The sequence below is a fragment of the Mastigoproctus giganteus genome, chromosome 13, assembly GCF_048544385.1.
Source record: "Mastigoproctus giganteus isolate SK-2022 chromosome 13, ASM4854438v1, whole genome shotgun sequence".
NCBI lineage: Eukaryota > Metazoa > Arthropoda > Arachnida > Uropygi > Thelyphonidae > Mastigoproctus > Mastigoproctus giganteus.
In genome coordinates this window covers 37,596,883-37,614,798 of record NC_143587.1, presented here as the reverse complement: position 1 = coordinate 37,614,798, position 17,916 = coordinate 37,596,883, and the positions used below count along the sequence as shown (strand labels likewise).

At 38.7% G+C, this 17,916-nt stretch overlaps 1 protein-coding gene across 1 annotated transcript in view; it reads left to right on the top strand.

Annotated features, from left to right (window-relative positions):
- LOC150075973 (uncharacterized) overlaps positions 1-17,916 on the top strand; it is a 369,694-nt gene that overhangs the window by 133,519 nt on the left and 218,259 nt on the right. The window lies entirely within an intron of this gene.

The following is a 17,916-nucleotide window of genomic DNA, read 5'->3' as shown; positions in this document are numbered from 1 at the left end:
TATCAAGATATTAGGGGGATAATTTTGCTGAAAGAGATCCAAAAAAATGAGGTAATTTGTTGAAGATTTAATACTGAAAAATTGGAATATTTAGTAGCGACGTTTTCTGGTTTAAGTGATTTTATAGGAAATTTGTTTTTTACTGCGTGCTTTACTCTTATATCTAAACTGTATTGCTCTAGTTTGCTTATGCTGTGTAAGATGCTTTTTGATTAAAGGCGTTGGTCTAGAATTTATTAATGAATAATGTTTAGAACGAAATAATTTTTGGCCAGAAAATATATGTTGCATGATATGTACTGCATATAATAAGGCTGTTTGTGTTATTTCCGATTTTCTCGAAGTTTCCAAGTGCCTGTTTTCTATCTATTCCATCCCTATACAACAGTACTTGGAAAGGCGTTCTCTTTCATCTTGCAGATTTAGGATTCGAAATCTATTTTCCCTAGGTACTTTTACCAGATTATTTATTTAATCAGATAAAGAAAAGTTACATCCAGCGCTAGACAGCATTGAGATGCTAGGAGGGTAAACACAACTATAAAAATTAATGCAATATCAATATTAGGTGAAATAAAATATACAGAGATCAAGTCATTAATAGCAGAGATCATTAATAACAGAAGTTAAGACAGATTATGACAGACAATACTCTAAATGCATTCGGCGTCTGTCCAAGAAGAGTGTGGGGATGCTGTAGGCTGTCCGGATCAGGGGAAGGAGCGCATATCATCCTCTAATACAGAAGCAGCGTAAAGCGATGGTGAAATGAAAGATCTAAAATTGCAAGATTGTGTAGGTATCATCAAAAACTTTTGATCTGTAGGCTTTGTCCACGCAAATCGTATCAGGGTCGATATTTAAGTCGTTGAGAAGCCCAATCGTGTTTGCTGGGAACATATGGTTGAGCGAGCTGATTTGGTTGAGGGCAGGTCTGATCATAGATGCTTGCCGGTTAGTTATTCTGATGTTCTTCGTGGGCAGGATGATAAGGCTATCGATGTTAGGAGCATCCAGTCTACCCGAAATGAGCTTGGAGAGGGTAATTATGTTACGAGTGGTGATGATTTGCTTCCAAGGGGTCATTCCGTGCAGCGAATGCATTATACCCCTAGAGATAGTGAGGGGATGTCCTGGAGTCGTATTGAGGGATCGAATGAGCCAATACTCGATCCCCAAGAGCTGCCGCAGGAGGTTGGAGGGACAAGAGGACCAGATTTCAGATGTGTAGAGTGCCACCGGTACCACACAAATTTAGGCAAACCTAGTTATCAGCTTGCTATTGCCGTAACCCACAAGTTCCTATCGAGCCGACCAAAGGGCTGCGAAGAAATTTTATTGCTTCCTTGAAGTGGTCCAGAAAAGACAGGTTGTAATCCCAGACTAAACCTAGTTCCCTTGTGAGAGTTGACTAGTTTAACTTGATGTCCATTTTTATAAACGTGCATTGAATTTATTCTTCTCCTCTTTGTAAACGTCATCTGGGCAGATTTCTCGGCATTTAGCTCAAGACCAATGTATTGGAGAAAGGTGCTTATCTGAGAGATTTGTTGCAACTTTTTGAACAGAGAGCGCTTGCTCCGGCCGATCCGAATGAATGAAGAGCTTCAGATCATCGGCGTACGATATCATGTTTTGGAAATTTGCTAGCAGAGGTTCCAAAGCCGCTGCAAACAGTCTGAAATCCCCAAGACTGAAATCCTTCAGTCTAAAAAAAAAAAAAAAGTCTCGAAGTCTGCTTTTTTTTTTTTTCCAGTACTTGGGTTTGGGCGGCCCAAGACTGGAAAGCTGGCACCCAATAGCATTGCACTTCCTCTGTTGGGTGTAGAATTTGTGCTTTGGCACTACAGCTAATAATAGTAGAAACACGTCTGGCTCCACGTACCGGGGACGGGCATCGGATTGCAGCTGTAGATGTCAGCTGCTTTCTGATGGCAAAGTGACCTGACATTAACAACGCACTACACACACAAACATTTCTTTAACACATTTTTAATCTTTTCTATACAAAATTGTAACTTTTTATTTTTGACACTTCGTTTAAAATTGTAACCATCTCAAAATTTCTCTTGTTTTGGATATTCTATTTCTTAGCTATTTATCAGGCCCACTTTACAGATTTTCTGTTTTATAAATGAATTAGGTGGAGATGGGCATATGCCTGGGAACCACCCCGACACAGTATACACACACAGTCTCGAAGTCTGCGCGGTAGCACAGTGGTATCGTCACTGTCCTCCCCACACCGGGTGTAAAAAGCCCGGGTTCGAATCCTGTCGATGACGCGAGGGAACTTTAGTGGGCTTTTTTCACTCCGTGGCTGAGTTAGTCGGTCTCAGGTGTAGATAGCAAGGATTTTTCTCCAGAAAACTGGGGTTTTTCGTCCAGCAAACAGACAAATCGATCGACAGATTAACAGACATAAGACAACACGGCAGATGAATTTAATTATTCGGGTGGCCTAAATATAATAGTTAGTAGTAGTAGTAGTCTCGGGGAACGAAAAATGAACTGTGTTCCTTGGTGGACCCAAATCTCACTATTCTCAGAAGAAACTTACAAAATGCTCGTCGTAATTTTCAGAGAGCAAAGTGAGGTAACAGGCCTTGGTCTGAGATTGACAGACTTGGTGAGTTGTATAAATCTAACAGAAGGAGTTACTTCAATACCATCATCCAAGAGAAAAAACTCGCCTGAGTAAGGTTTGTTTAGCACAACATAAATGAAGAACTCCCTACAACCTTGTTACAAACAAGATTCATCCCGGTGATGTTTTCTCATCTATTATTGTGAATGGTAATGAAATAATGGACTGGAGCTTGTCAATTAATGCCATTTTGGACGTGTGTGTGTGTGTGTGTGTGTGTGTACTGGTTCAGGGTGGTTCCCAGGCAAATGCCCATCTCCACCTAAATCATTTAAAACAGAAAATCTGTAAAGTGGACCTGATAAATAAAAAGATAGCTAAGAAATAAGAAGACAAAACATATTTTTGAAAAGAGAAGTAAAGTAAAAAAAAAAAAAAAAAAAATTTTTAAGTTAAGTTAAGTTCATAATCTAAGCTAAGTTAAGTGTATAAACAAGAAATTTTGAATAGGAAAGAATAAAAGTAAATATAAGAGAGATGTTTGTGAGTGTAGTATGTTGTTTATGTCAGGCCACTTTGCCATCAGAAAGCAGCTGAACTCTTCAACTGCAATCTGATGCTCGTCCCTGGCACGTGGAGCCGGACCTGGTTCTGTCTTTAAAAGCTGAAGCGCCAAAGCGCAATTAAACACTCAACAGAGAGAGTGCTAGACTGTTGAGTGCCAGCTGTCCAGCCTTGGGCCGCCCAAACCCAAGAACTGAACAACAGCCGAACAAAAAAAAAAAAAAAAAAAACCACTTAAGTGGTCCATGCCCAGGAGCCCCAGACCCGACCAAAAGCTTCCAGGTCTGAAGCTCCCAAGCCCTGATGCAATCAATAAAGATTCTGGTTGTAGACGGCCAATTCAATGTCCGTGAGGTTTCGTATGGTAGATCTTTTAGGGAACACAGCATTTGCATACTCTTGTAAGGCCTGAAAGTTGTTAACTCCTTGCACCAATCTATGTACATCATCTTCATTAAAATTAGCTATCTGTTTTCCCAAAAGACACCGTTCAGCATTATAATAAGGACAAGAGAACAAAATATGCTGCCAAGTCTCTGCCGCTCCACAAGAACACCGTGGATCCAGCTCCAACCCTCGAGAATACAGTTTATCTCTGATCGACCCATGACCTGTTAGCAAAAAACTGGTATACATAGACGGACAGAACCACGACGACACCGGTTTAGTAATGGTAAAATCTGCCACAGGAATGATCTTCCTGGTTATCTCTCCCACCTCTGAAGAACTCCACCGTGCTCTCCATATTCCGACCAACCCAGTCCAAATTCGAAGTTTCTCCTCCTTAACTGTAGCTGTAAGATTCAATGACATCCCTAGATATTGTGCAGGAATACCTTTCCGCATCGCATACATCATTCCTCTATAGACCACATATAAATCCAGAGGTAACAATCCAGCAATCACCTGAAGTGCCATCGTAGACACAGTCCGTGGTGCATACAAATAAGTCAGTATCATAGAACGTTGCAACGACATTAACTTACGTTGAATTCTGGCCTTGAACACATCCGCAATCCATACACCGGCAGCATAAGCAATAATTGGTAAAAAGATCGTTTTGTAATATAAACTCATAGTTTTTTTACTAAGACCCCATTCTCTTCTTGAAATTCGTACAACTGAGTAAATAAACTTCTTTATTTTGTCATTCAAATGTGCAACATGTAAATGGAACCTCATCCTATCATCCAGTATCACCCCCAAGTACTTAATGTTGGACACAAAAGGAATTTGCCTTCCGTTTAACACTACTCTAGGTGGACGGTTATAATTAAAATGATTTTTAAATACCATGAATTTAGTTTTCATGGATGAAATTTTCAACTTGTTCAAGGCAGCCCAATCAGCAAGGTCCACCAAAACTTCCTGTATTCTATGCTCCAACACAATTCTAGATCCACCCGGGACCACCACAATCAAATCATCCGCGTACGCCACACGGAAACAACTTATAGCTAGAGACTTCTGCAACCACTGATCCAGTACGGCATTCCAAAAAATTGGACCCAGCACTGATCCCTGTGGACATCCTCGGCCTACATAATAGCTATACATTAGGTGCTTCGCACATACCTTTACCAATCTATCTCTAAAATATGAACGTATTACTCCATATAAATACCGGTCACAGCCAGACCTCCTCAAAACACTCAGAACACTCTCCCACCACACGGAGTCAAAAGCACCTTCAAAATCTACAAACACAACCAAAACATATTTCTCGGAAGAGGACTTCACATGATTAATTAATGTCAATATTGCCTCCTCGGTCGAATGACCCTTCTTGAAGCCAAACTGAAAATTCGATATAGCATTACCAACAGTCAGGACGTCAACTATTCTAGGAAGCAATAACCTCTCGAACAGCTTACCGAGGTTTGATAAAAGCGAAATTGGCCTATAAGCTCGAGGATCGTCAAGAGGCTTATTGGGCTTGTGTAGAATCTTGAGAAGAGCCACTTTCCACGATCTCGGGAACACTCGCTCCAACAAACATTTATTATACATTTTGAGCAATACATCTGGGCAGACCTCAAAAAACTTCAACACAATTTTATTTTCTAACAGATCCAACCCTGGACATTTTTTAGTGTTCAACCTCGCGGTGGCTATCCCCAGCTCAAACAACGAAAACAAACTTATCTCCGATGAACCATCATACACCAGATTACTCAGACGTATTCTGGCCTGATCAACTGTATCCGACTCCAACACATCCTCAGGAAAAAGTTCCCCAACTATCCGTTGAACAGTACTAAACCAATCATCAGTTTCCACCCCTTCGGTCACCACAGTATTGTAAATTTCACCTCGTACCAACTTATCCCGTGATATTCTGTAAATCAGACCCCAAGGGTCCGAATTTCCCACCTCCTTGACCAATTTCTGCCAGCATTCCTGCTTGGCTCGAGCAATTTCTTTGTGATACTGTCGTCTTAAAGATCGATAATTACCAGCGAGCAACTCCACATCCCGCCCAGACAGGTGTCTGTCTCGCTGTAACTCTCTTCTAGCCCTCATCACCCTAGACCTCAAAACAGTCAGTTCGAGTGACCACCATGGTACCGGGACTACTTTAGATTGTTTTCTTTTAGCACAATGCAACGTGGCTTGAAACAAATGGTACTCAACGTGAGCTACCAACTCTTCCGCATTAAAATTATTCAGGGATAATACAAATTCATCATTGTACACTGATTTCAAATAACTACCAAATTTATCCCATTTAACTCTTTCCATAGAAAATCTTCTCAAAGTACCAGTTCCAAAATCCCTCCGCATATTATCAGGAGCAACACAGAAGGAAATAGCTCTATGATCACTATTCAACAAATCAGAATGCACATCCCAATTCAGTGTTCTCTCCGCGTACCCGAAAGAAACAACAGTCACGTCAATATTTGACTGGCCGTGACAAGTAGAAAAAGTAAAAGGCTTATCTGGTAAATTCTGTACACTTAAATTGTGTGTTAAAATCAAGTCTTCCAACAGAGATCCACGAGAATCAACAACACCACTATGCCAAAAATGAGATTTAGCGTTCAAATCCGCAGCCAGTATCAGTCCACTCCCAACAAACCTCGAACAAATCCTATCCAGATGATGCAAACAAACCAGAAAATCTGCCAAAGGAGAACAATATGCAGAAACCAAACAAAAGGAAAGATCCCTCAGCGCCACCATCGTGCATACTATATCTGCAGAACATTCATTAGTAATGGCCGTCAATACAATATCCCGATTCAAAACCACCATAGCTGACTTTGGAGGAACATCTGTAGCAGCAAGAACTCGGCATGACGACGGGTATCCCATAACCTTGTATGCATGTCCTCCCACTTGGGCCGTGTAGTATGGCTCCTGAATACAAACCAAATCAAACTCACCCTCAAAAGCTGCAACACGAATTTCATCAGCTACAGCACGAGACCGTTGTCCGTTTATCTGCAAAACTTTTAAACCTGTGAAGTGATTTAAGTTCTCTGTGGTAGATTGAAAATAATTGTCGTTACTCATTATATGTTCTCCTGTCTGTCATCTCAACAACTCTGATATATTCTGGACACTTATTGTCTCGGACTGAGTGATCGTGGTCGCGACCTCTCCTCTTACAGTTGATACATTTAGGGGAACTTCTCTTTGCTGGGACACTCAGGATAAATATGACCACTATTTGCACAGTGGCCACATGACACCGTTTTATGTGAACAGTTCAGCGAAGAATGGCCATAGCCAAGGCAACGAAAACACTTGCTGACCATAGTAAATTTTCTAAAACGGTGTGATCCAAATCCCAAAAAGATTCTGTTGTTCTTAAACAAGCATTTATAGAGACGAGGGCTAAATCCTATAATCCAGTTTGTAACATTTGGTCCCGAACCTGAATTAAACCTAAAGAAAACCTCTTGATTAACCTCCTCCTGAGTAACATTAAAATCCTGAAGGTTTTTACAATACAAATCCTAAAGTATATCCTGTTTTGTGAGATCCTTGGGAACACCATAAATTAACACAGTTGGATTGGAAAACTTAGGTTTCTCAACCGACAAACCCGCTTGTTTAAATGTTAAATTCTCGGTTATCTTGCTTACGTCATCTTGGCAAGTTGTCTCCATCAGAACTGCTTTGTTTCGCAATAGACGAATATTTTTAATTTTCATGTTTTTGTACTCTTTTTTAAACGCCTCAGTCACTGTCAATTTGACGCTCAGACTAGAGTCAATCTCAGAGCCTTCTGATGGACGAAAAATAACGATGTTATTAGGGTCAGACTGGGATTCAGGAGCCCCGCGAACAGAACCGCGAGCACTCTCACGATTCCCGACTGACTTCGATAAAACTGGTTCATCCTCTCCAACCAAACCACTTCCAACAACCTTTGCAAATGTTTTATATCTAGGATTCAAACTTACTGACTCGGTCTGCGTCTTCAACAAATTACTAAAAAGTTCCTCGTGAGTCTCAAGCTCAGCTGAGCGTACCTTTAAGCGCTCATTGTCCACTAGTGAGTCGTATTCACTGCTTCCACATCTGCCCAGAAGCCCAAGATGCGACTAGCAGCAACAGCAGTAACCCCGCAGGATTCGGAAAACAAAAAATCTGTGAGGGCTTTTTTAATCCTTGAAACCGCAGAACATATTCCAGAGACCTCCTGGGCCCGTCCAGAAACGGGATCATCGTCAAGTGGGGAACTCAATATCGATTCCCATCTCTGAGTCACTTCTCCCCGATTCTTATCTGATACAGATGAACTGGAAGGATCAAACACTTCTACTCCCTCAGGCTCCACTAACGTGGATGATTCCACAATTAACTTAGCGGGGCAAACTACATTATCTTTGTCTATATTACTGATTATGTCCCTGTCTCCATGAGGCACAACCCTAGGGGTCAAAGGAACCTTAACGACCTTTTAATGTTTTAAAAACCTCAGTAGATCTTTACGCCGATGACTCCGAGTCAGTAGAGGTACCTCCCTCAGAATCGTGTTTACCTTGTTCTATGTCAATAGGAACAGATTTTTTCCGTTTATTTTTACTTTTATCACCCTTAGAACTTCCCTTGATTGATGTAACAACTTTTTTACCCTTTTGTTTCTTACGGGGTTCTGGTTTTTCCCCAGACTCGCCAGAGAACACCCCCTCTGCATCCATAATGTATGTTTTGTTTAAAGAAAACAGTACCAAAATTCTCCTTAATCTCTAATAAGTCCTCTTCTTCCTGTAATAAAATTTCTTTATTTATTTATTAAAGGGATCCTCTTCTTCTTGACTGTCCTGTTATTCCTTACACTTACCTCTTACCTACAAAAAATCTGGTTCAAAATATATATATTTTCCAATGTTTACCAATGGGTAAAAATCAGCATAAAAGTTTTGATTTTGCCTAAACCCAATTTCTGTATCTCAGCTCCTAATCACCAGATGGAGCTGGAAAAAATCTTGAAAAATAAGTAATTCCTTTAAGAACTCACCCACCAAAGATGAGAACCTCAATCCCAATAGTTAAGGAGATATTGAATTTTAAAGTTTTGCTAATTTTAGCCCAAAACAAGCCCACCATAAATCCTATGTTAACCTATGGGAAAAAGTCCATCCATAGGAAAACATCGAATATTCAAATTTTTATGTCAAAATTCCACTTGATATTATATAACCACCACAGGTAGGTGTCACTATCCCTGTTATGGTGTATCCCTGGACACTTAAAAAAGAATTAAAGCCAGGTAGCCATCTTGTCCCATATAAAGTCTATGGACCAATGCAATTTCTATGGGAAAATTCACTATAGGATTTCCACAATGCTTTTCCTATGGAGCAATGTTTCTCTATGTGAAATGAGAACACAAATTGTTGAAAATTTAAAACAGTTATTTCTGTGTAAATACTCAACCCCAACTCCCAAAACTTAACCTCTAGACTCACCACCTCATATATTTTCACTGACACATATTTTTTCAGCACAGGGGTTGCTAAAGACGCACAAACACATCCAAAAAGTAGGAGCACATTTTAACTTGACTTTCACACTAAGAAGCTAACGCGTAGATTCTCTGCCATGGATGTGTGTGTGTGTGTGTGTGTGTGTGTGTGTGTGTGTGTGTGTGTGTGTGTGTGTGTGTGTGTGTGTGTGTGTGTGTGTGTGTGTGTGTGTGTGTGTGTGTGTGTGTGCGTGCGCGCGCGCGTGCGTGCGTGTGTGCGTGCGTGCGTGCGTGTGTGTACTGTGTACTGTGTCAGGGTGGTTCCCAGGCAAAAGCCCATCTCCACCTAAATAGTTTTACAACAGAAAATCTGTAAATTGGACCTGAAAAATAAAAAGATAGCTAAGAAATAAGAAGAGTAAAACCTAATTTTGAAAAGAAAAGGGAGGGAGAAAATTACATTAAGTTCATATACTAAATCTAGTGCATAATAAATAGATTTTCGTATAGGAAAGAATGAAAGTATATATACGAGAGATATGTTTGTGAGTGTAGTATGTTGTTTATGTCAGGTCACTTTGCCATCAGAAGGCAGCTGGACTTTTCAACTACAATCTGATGCCCGTCCCCGGCACGAGGAGCCGGACCTGCTACCATATTAAAAGCTGGAGCGCCAAAGCGCAATTCAACACTCAACAGAGAAAGTGCAATACTGTTGAGTGCCAGCTGTCCAGACTTGGGCCGCCCAAACCCAAGAACTGAACAAAAAAAAAAAAAAAACGGTTGCTCCATGAGGACACTGCCTCCTGTGAAAACACCATCCAAACTACAGTGAGATTAGATAATTTATCATAGCAAGGGCCTGCGCCGAGGCTCCATTTTTGGATATTGAGCTGGAATCTGCTATCTCAACCTTAAGTGATGGAAAGTGTCCTGAACAGGACCTCCTTGAGGTTTCTGTTCTTAAAAGATTCTGGAAAAATTGCCTGTTCATAATATTAAATCTTATGAATGCTTGTCTGTCTTCGGGGTTTTTCCCATTGCCTTGGAAACAGGCCAGACTTAAAACTTCTGCTTAAGTCCTTTGACAAACCCTCCAATGGTCTGGCCTATTACAGGCCCATTGCGTTGCTGCCCATCCTTGGCAAAGGCCTAGAAAATAAATTTTTTCTTGTTTTCTAAATGACTATTTAGATAGAAATCTATGTTCCCCACTTTAATTCGGTTTTACCTGTGAAACATCTTCGGTTGATGCTATTTGTCAGGTTCTGAATACTGTTCAAAATTCCACTTCTAAATATGTCCTGGGTCTCTTTGTTGACTTCAAAGGGGCATTCGACGCTGTTTGGTGGCCGAGTGTCCTGGCGAGATCCAGAGAAGCTGGAGTCTCTACTCCCATTTACCGCCTCCTTTCGAATTATTTTGATTCTCGCAGTATCACAGTCACTTCAGGATTTTGTTCTGTCACAAGATCTGTAACTAGGGGCTGCCCTCAGGGCTCTGTTCTTGGCTCTGTGTGCTGGAACATGGTCTTTGATGGATAGCTCTCGGTTGATCGAGACGACATCCTTCAGCTCGCTTATGCAGACGACCTGGTTATTCTGATTTTTGGTAATTCCCGCCGGGAGCTTGAGCACAGAGCAAATGATGTTCTCAAGGACTTGAATAGCTGGTGTCAAACACACTTCAAATCTCGACTAATAAAAAAAAAAAAAAAATGTTGCTAAAGGGCTTCCTTGACGTGAATAGACCATCTGTTATTAAGCTAAATGGAGAAATGATTAGGAGTGCTAGACAGCATAAATACTTCGGAATTTATTTGGATGACCATCAGGACATCAGGACTGATGGTCATCCAAATAAATCAGGACATTTATCAGGACATATTTAGAAGTGGAATTTTGGATGACAAAATTCCACTTCTAAATATGTCCTGGGTCTCTTTGTTGACTTCAAAGGGGCATTCGACGCTGTTTGGTGGCCGAGTGTCCTGGCGAGATCCAGAGAAGCCGGAGTCTCTACTCCCATTTACCGCCTCCTTTCGAATTATTTTGATTCTCGCAGCATCACAGTCACTTCAGGATTTTGTTCTGTCACAAGATCTGTAACTAGGGGCTGCCCTCAGGGCTCTGTTCTTGGCTCTGTGTGCTGGAACATGGTCTTTGATGGATAGCTCTCGGTTGATCGAGACGACATCCTTCAGCTCGCTTACGCAGACGACCTGGTTATTCTGATTTTTGGTAATTCCCGCCGGGAGCTTGAGCACAGAGCAAATGATGTTCTCAAGGACTTGAATAGCTGGTGTCAAACACACTTCAAATCTCGACTAATAAAAAAAAAAAAAAAATGTTGCTAAAGGGCTTCCTTGACGTGAATAGACCATCTGTTATTAAGCTAAATGGAGAAATGATTAGGAGTGCTAGACAGCATAAATACTTCGGAATTTATTTGGATGACCATCTTAATTTTAATTATCATGCAAAATATGTACTCCTAAAATAAAAGCTATAACCTATAAAATTATTAAAATTACCAAGAGTACTTTTGGTGTAAAGAAATTATACTACTCTTGTATATTTATACCAATTGTGTGTTATGCGGCTGGGGTCTGGTGATAATAGAATTGGTAATTCTCTTGTTCAAAAAATCTTACTCAAGCACAAAGACTTTTTCTTTTCGCTGTAAGTAGAGTTTGTCTAACTGTCTTTACAGCTGCTCTCCAGGTCCTCAGTCATCGATTGCTAATCCAATATGAAGTAATGTTACAGTCTTTTATATTGTAGAAATAAAAATGTCCCTGCGGTTGTAAATGGTTTTACTTATAATACTGACTTACAAGAAAATGTAGACATTAAAAGAATGAGAAATGAATGTTGTAAAGCGTGGCAAAATACTTGGTCTACTTCTGTCTTGGGTAGGGAGATCTTTAGGTTTTTTCCCGAGGTTGCTGATTATGATAAGAAAATGGACTGGTTCAATCCTGGCTTATATGTTACGTTTGCATATACTGGTCATGGCAGTCTTAACTCTAAATTGTTTTCATTAGGATTCAGTAACACTCCTCCTTGCAGTTGTGGTGCTCAAGAAACTGTTGAGCATCTCGTCTTTCATTGTCCTCTGTATGACGATTTAAGACTAGACTTTAAACTTCTCATAAATGTATTCGATTGCTCTGAACTGCCAAGATTAGTTAACTGTCCTGAGTATTATACTGCCTTCTCCACCTATGCGGAGAAAATGATTAAACGGAGGAAAAGAATTCTTACTCCTGAGGTTCAGTAAAATACTAACTTAATGTTTATTGATAGTAAAAGACCGCTGTCTGTCGGTTGGTTGGAAAGACTTTACTGGGTTTTTTGAATTTTAGATGTAAGGGTTTACGGCCCTTTCTATTGTTTTGGAAACCAGAAATTGTAACTACTCTTTTGAAGTATAAATCTTTTTAACGCTCAGCTGGTTGTTGGGGATTGATCACTCTCGCTTGTTTGTAGACTGTTTCCGTTTTGGATTCTCTAACCTGCTGTATTGATCAGTCTGCTGGACTCCGAAGCCCAGTGTTTATTTTGTATCATTATCATTGTAAATAGCCTTTATGTATCATTATCATTGTAAATAGCCTTTATGTATCATTATCACTGTATATAGTTGCTTTAAATTGTACACATTGTATACTGTTACCTTTTAGCGACGGATATGGGAAACCCTGGAGCCCCCAAAAATTTAATAAAATACTTGAATACTTTTGAGTCTCGGGGAAGATCGCTTCTCGGCCTTTTGGCTAAGATCAAATTGTAATAGTCTCGGGGAGGAGCGCTCCGCTCGTGAGCCATGCATTGGAGGCCATTTGATCTATGTAGTCTTCATTGCGGTCACTATGGGATGCCTTGTTTGCCCATCTTTCTAGCTTCATTTGTTCTGTTTGGGTGGAGACTCCACTTATTATTATTTTAAATTTAATAGTTAAATATCGTAATCCAACGACTACATTGTGAACGAATTTTAAACCTGAGATTTTTTTTTTTTTTTTTTTTTGTTGTTCTTGAAATATGGCACTTTTCATTTGTTTTGATGAGCTGGATCCAAACTGGAGCCGCATGTTGCTTAGCACCTACAGATTTAGAGATGAATGCAGGTTACGCTTATTGGAATTTTTAATGAAATTTTAACAAGTATTACAATAAATGGCATAAAAAATATAGTAATATATATATATATATATATATATTTTTTTTTTTTTTTTATTTTTTTTTTTTTCGTTTGCGTTTTCTTTTGTAATGGTCATGAGCCTCTAATCAATATTTAGCAATAGTTTTCGAGCGTAGTGGATTTAGATGGATCTACATTTCCATTGTGGTATGTGGTATAGCACAGCATTCAGACAGTTTCTAAGCGTGAATGAAATTATTCCATTTTTTGGTTTATATTCTCTTCCAACTGCATCAAGCAGTCCATCAATATCATTACAGAAGCAAAGCGAATCTTACATAGCAAAATATGAAGAAAGCTTTTTTGTTGTTTAGGAAGTACAGATATAGTTATCTCTTTTTTGCAGTAAATCCATTCCTTCCGTATAGATCCAGGAAGCGCTATCGCTGTCTTAGATCATGCCCACATTCGCGCAATTTACTTTGGATAACAATGCGAGGTTTATTTTGGTCTGGGTATTCGTATTCAGATTCGAAGTTCGCATGGACTGTTTCTATTGAATCATCTGTATTTCACTCTTCTAATAAATAGGTTCTGGAGGAACAGTAGTTCATCACTCGGAAAACCGGGTAGATTGTCAGGATGGGTATCCAAGGTTTTTTTTTTTAATGGCTGTCTCCTTCACTTTGTATTATTTATTCTTATTTTATGATTTTATTTTAGTATTATTTTACTAATTATTCTACAATTAATGCAGCATGTATGAGAAGTCCGTGTATTTTCTTGATCCTCATCTCTCTGCCCAGTAGCACAGTGGATTTAATCACCGTCTTCCCCACACTTGGTGAAAAGGTTCATGGCGTCTGTGTCAGGTGTAGATAGGAAGGTTTTACCCTGGAAACTCCTCTTTTTCGTCCAAAAAACATGCAAATCGATGAGAGAACACACGCGATTTATTGGACATAATACAGATGGGCATATAAGTTAGTTCTTGGGTGGCCTTAATATGACAGTTTTTTTTTTCCCTTGTCCTGATTACTTAATTTGCACCCAAAATAAATTTCACATTCTCCATTTAATAAGGGCATTATAGATTGCGTGTGAGATTTAATTGTGTAATCACCGTAGGTAGTAACCCTATATATAACGAATTACGAGTAACCGCTTGAACTTAAAATACCTGCAAACGGAGCTTAAAACTTTGCGATTACGTTCTATATGCTCAATACGTTCTACGTTGATATCAATATTTGTAAAATAATAAGAGAAGTTTACCTCTATATAATACGTAGAACACTTCCGTATGATACTCTCCAGCAATTAAAACGTAAAAATCGAAAATCTTACATTACAGTAAAAAATAATTAAAAATCAATTGAACACAATTAAAAATCAATCTAACTCAATTAAAAATTAAAGAAATTTAACGAAAAAATTGCAAAACGATTTTCCTTCCTGAAGCCGAATTTTCGTTCCTGTGATCACGACATACGGTCGAAAAGCGTTGTCAGCTTCAGGAAGGAAAATCGTTTTGCAATTTTTTTGTTAAATTTCTTTAATTTTTAATTACGTTAGATTGATTTTTAATTGCGTTCATTTGATTTTTAATTGTTTTTTACTGTAATGTAAGATTTTCGATTTTTTCGTTTTAATTGCTGGAGAGGATCACACGGAAGTGTTCTACGTATTATATTGAGGTAAACTTCTCTTATTATTTTACAAGTAGTTATCTTACATATGTAGGCTGACCATAATTCCTTGAAGCCAAAACGGGACAGGGGACGATGAATGAGCTGATGTTTTGAACCGAATTCCAAGTTTTCTCCGCATCCTTATGTTTCTGGCTACGTAGATGTTGGTTAATCTTCTACCTCCATGAGTAGGCTGACCATAATTCCTTGAGGCCAAAACGGGATGGGAAGAGGAAATATTGTTCGGAAAGAGCAGAAAAAATATTCAACAAAGTGTTTTTAGGTCGACGTGGAGTGGGACTGCACATCAAGTTCACCAAGAATATTTTTCGGATGAATGTATTTTGCGTAACAAATTTTGGTCTTTTAAGATCTTGTCTTAAAACTTGTCACATTCCATATTACAATTTTGCTTTATAATTAACATGTCTTTCAAGGTGTCAACACTTAATCTGAATTTCTCCTTCGACCACAGGATATTCATTATGGAAAATATTCTCTCCACGGAAGCTGTACTTCCAGGTAGGCAAAGAACAAATTCCACAACATTGCTAAAATCCTGGAAAGCTAGACATTTTTCATGCATTTCAGAAAATATTTGAATCCATCTATCAGATATAGAAATGTTTTCTTTATTCCATGTGTCCAACTGCCTGACAACTATTGCTTTTATAAGTGCCCACTGATCAAATATATGAGTTTTACCTGCTCTTGTTCATGTATGAGCTTCTCGTTGAAACTGTCCTGTATTTCTTTCCATTCAGGTACCTTTCTCAGTAATACCAATTTAGATTTTTCAGTATTTCCCAAGCTACTGCATTTCCACGTTTACATATTCTAAGCTGGTTTCATAAAAGTTCTTAACTACTTCAAAAAACTTGACCTCACTAATTTTGCTTCCTTCTATTAACATTTTTAGTTTATTTTTAACATCTTTTGTTATTAAAAGTTCGTTTTTTCTGTCTTCTAATATGCTTGTAAGATTTTCAATATTCATAGCTACTTCTCTTACGAATGACAGCCATAATTTCAAATAGGGATCTTCAAATAATTTTTTGAACACAGCAGGGCATTTCTCTTGAGAAAGAAAATATGATCATATGAACCTTCAAACATGCTTAAAATTCTGTCAATTGATGGGCCTATGGACAAAAATCTTGTATTTCCATCAGTAGCATAGCTACCCTTTTTCGGGCCCGGGTTCGGGCCCATACTTAATTAATGAAAATTGCAAAAAGAGAAGACAGCCAAAGACGCCGGGTCCCTAAAGGACCTGGGCTCGGAGGCAATTGCCTTGCCTGCCTACATGGTAGCTACGCCACTGATTTCCATGTTCCAATAATTTTGCATAATTGTCTCCTGCAAATTCACAAAAGTTTTTAAATTCTTCGATTCTGATTGTGTATGTAAAAAAAAGTATTTGTATGTTTTAGCTGCAAAACAATCAGTATCGATTGGTAGACAGTCGACAGTACATTGGAGACAATTGTGAATAATATGTGCACCACAACCAATACTAATAATTTCTCGCTCCAACTTATTTTCAAATTTTCCCCATCCAATCAAGCTTTACTGTATCCAATCAAGCTTTACAAGTGATTTCAGGTAGAGAACCTGTAGATGTGGTTATAGCTCAGAAGGTGTTAGAGTATGCCACTAAAGTGAATACTAGATGAGAGATTATGGGAGTTAGACCTTGTATTGAGGATATAAGGATATATGGAAAGGGTGATATAAGAGTCAAAAGGAAGAGATTTCGACAGGAATTAAAGGAATAGTGGCAAATGAGATGTAACAGTTCTGTGTTGGGGCATTGTCACGCACAGGTTTATTCCAAAGGTTGATACCAAAGAGAAGTTTAGGAGGTGGCTTGATTTGAGGATGTGTGCCACAATGCTGGTGACGGGGCATGTCCTGAAGAGAAGATTAGTGGAGTTAGGTCTTAAAGTGGATAATTTATGCCTGTGTGGGCATATTGAGGACTCTGAACACATCATGAATGATTGTACTATCTATGAAGATTTGAGAGTGTAAATGAATTGTAGGGTTGGTACTGATTCCTATAGTGGCAAGAGTTTTTTTTTATAAATAGAGAGAAGTATGGTGCCTTCCTGGACTTCACAAGTGCCATTCATTTGCGGAAAAAGGGAGGGAACTAATGTATATATGTATAAAGTTTGAATTATGGTGTTCAATTAGAATTTTAAGATGTTGAGACTATGTAAATATAGTATTGTGAGTTTATTTTATTTTGATGAAATAGGATTTAAGATATACATAAAAATTATAAAATGTTTTAAAAATGTATATAAAAATATTTGTGAGTTTACAGTTTGAAGTTTATATCTTTTAATGATTTTGGAGTTGAATTGTAAAGTTGCTTGAATGCACAGATTTCAAAGCTATTAAGGTGATATTAACGCTTGAGTTAAAAGTTCTGGAATTCTTTTATCTCTCTTAGATAGTAGAGATCTGCCTCCTTGGGTGCAGGGGGGGGAGTGGAAACATGGCTTCCTAAGCAGGACTGGTTCATGTGGGAAGTTGTGGCTAAGGATCAAAGAGAGTTCAAAATTCAAAAATTTGTGTTAAGTGTGAATGAGCTTCTGCTCAGGTAGCACAGGTTTTGGAATTTTATTGATGATGATGATGTTTTTGTGTGCTGTTTTTGGATTATATTCAGTACAAGGATATGAGAAAATTTAGGCTGCTATCATACTTTCATAAGTTTCTCAATAGGCAGGATGATTCTTTGAAGATTTTGACAGTGGAGAATTCCTAGGTATTGTCTTAGATCATATCCCAAGCTCTGATGTGATTTTACCAACTCTCCAAGGCTGATGGTATTTTGTCAATATTGCCATACAAATCACTGTTGCTTTTATTTTGGGTTGTAGGTCAGTGACATTGGGTTGTTGGTCATAGATAAAGATTATCATTGAAGTGTTTCCTTGAGAATTGTGGTGGAGGATTGTCTTTTCTGCTACCACTGCCTTTTTCTGGTCAGT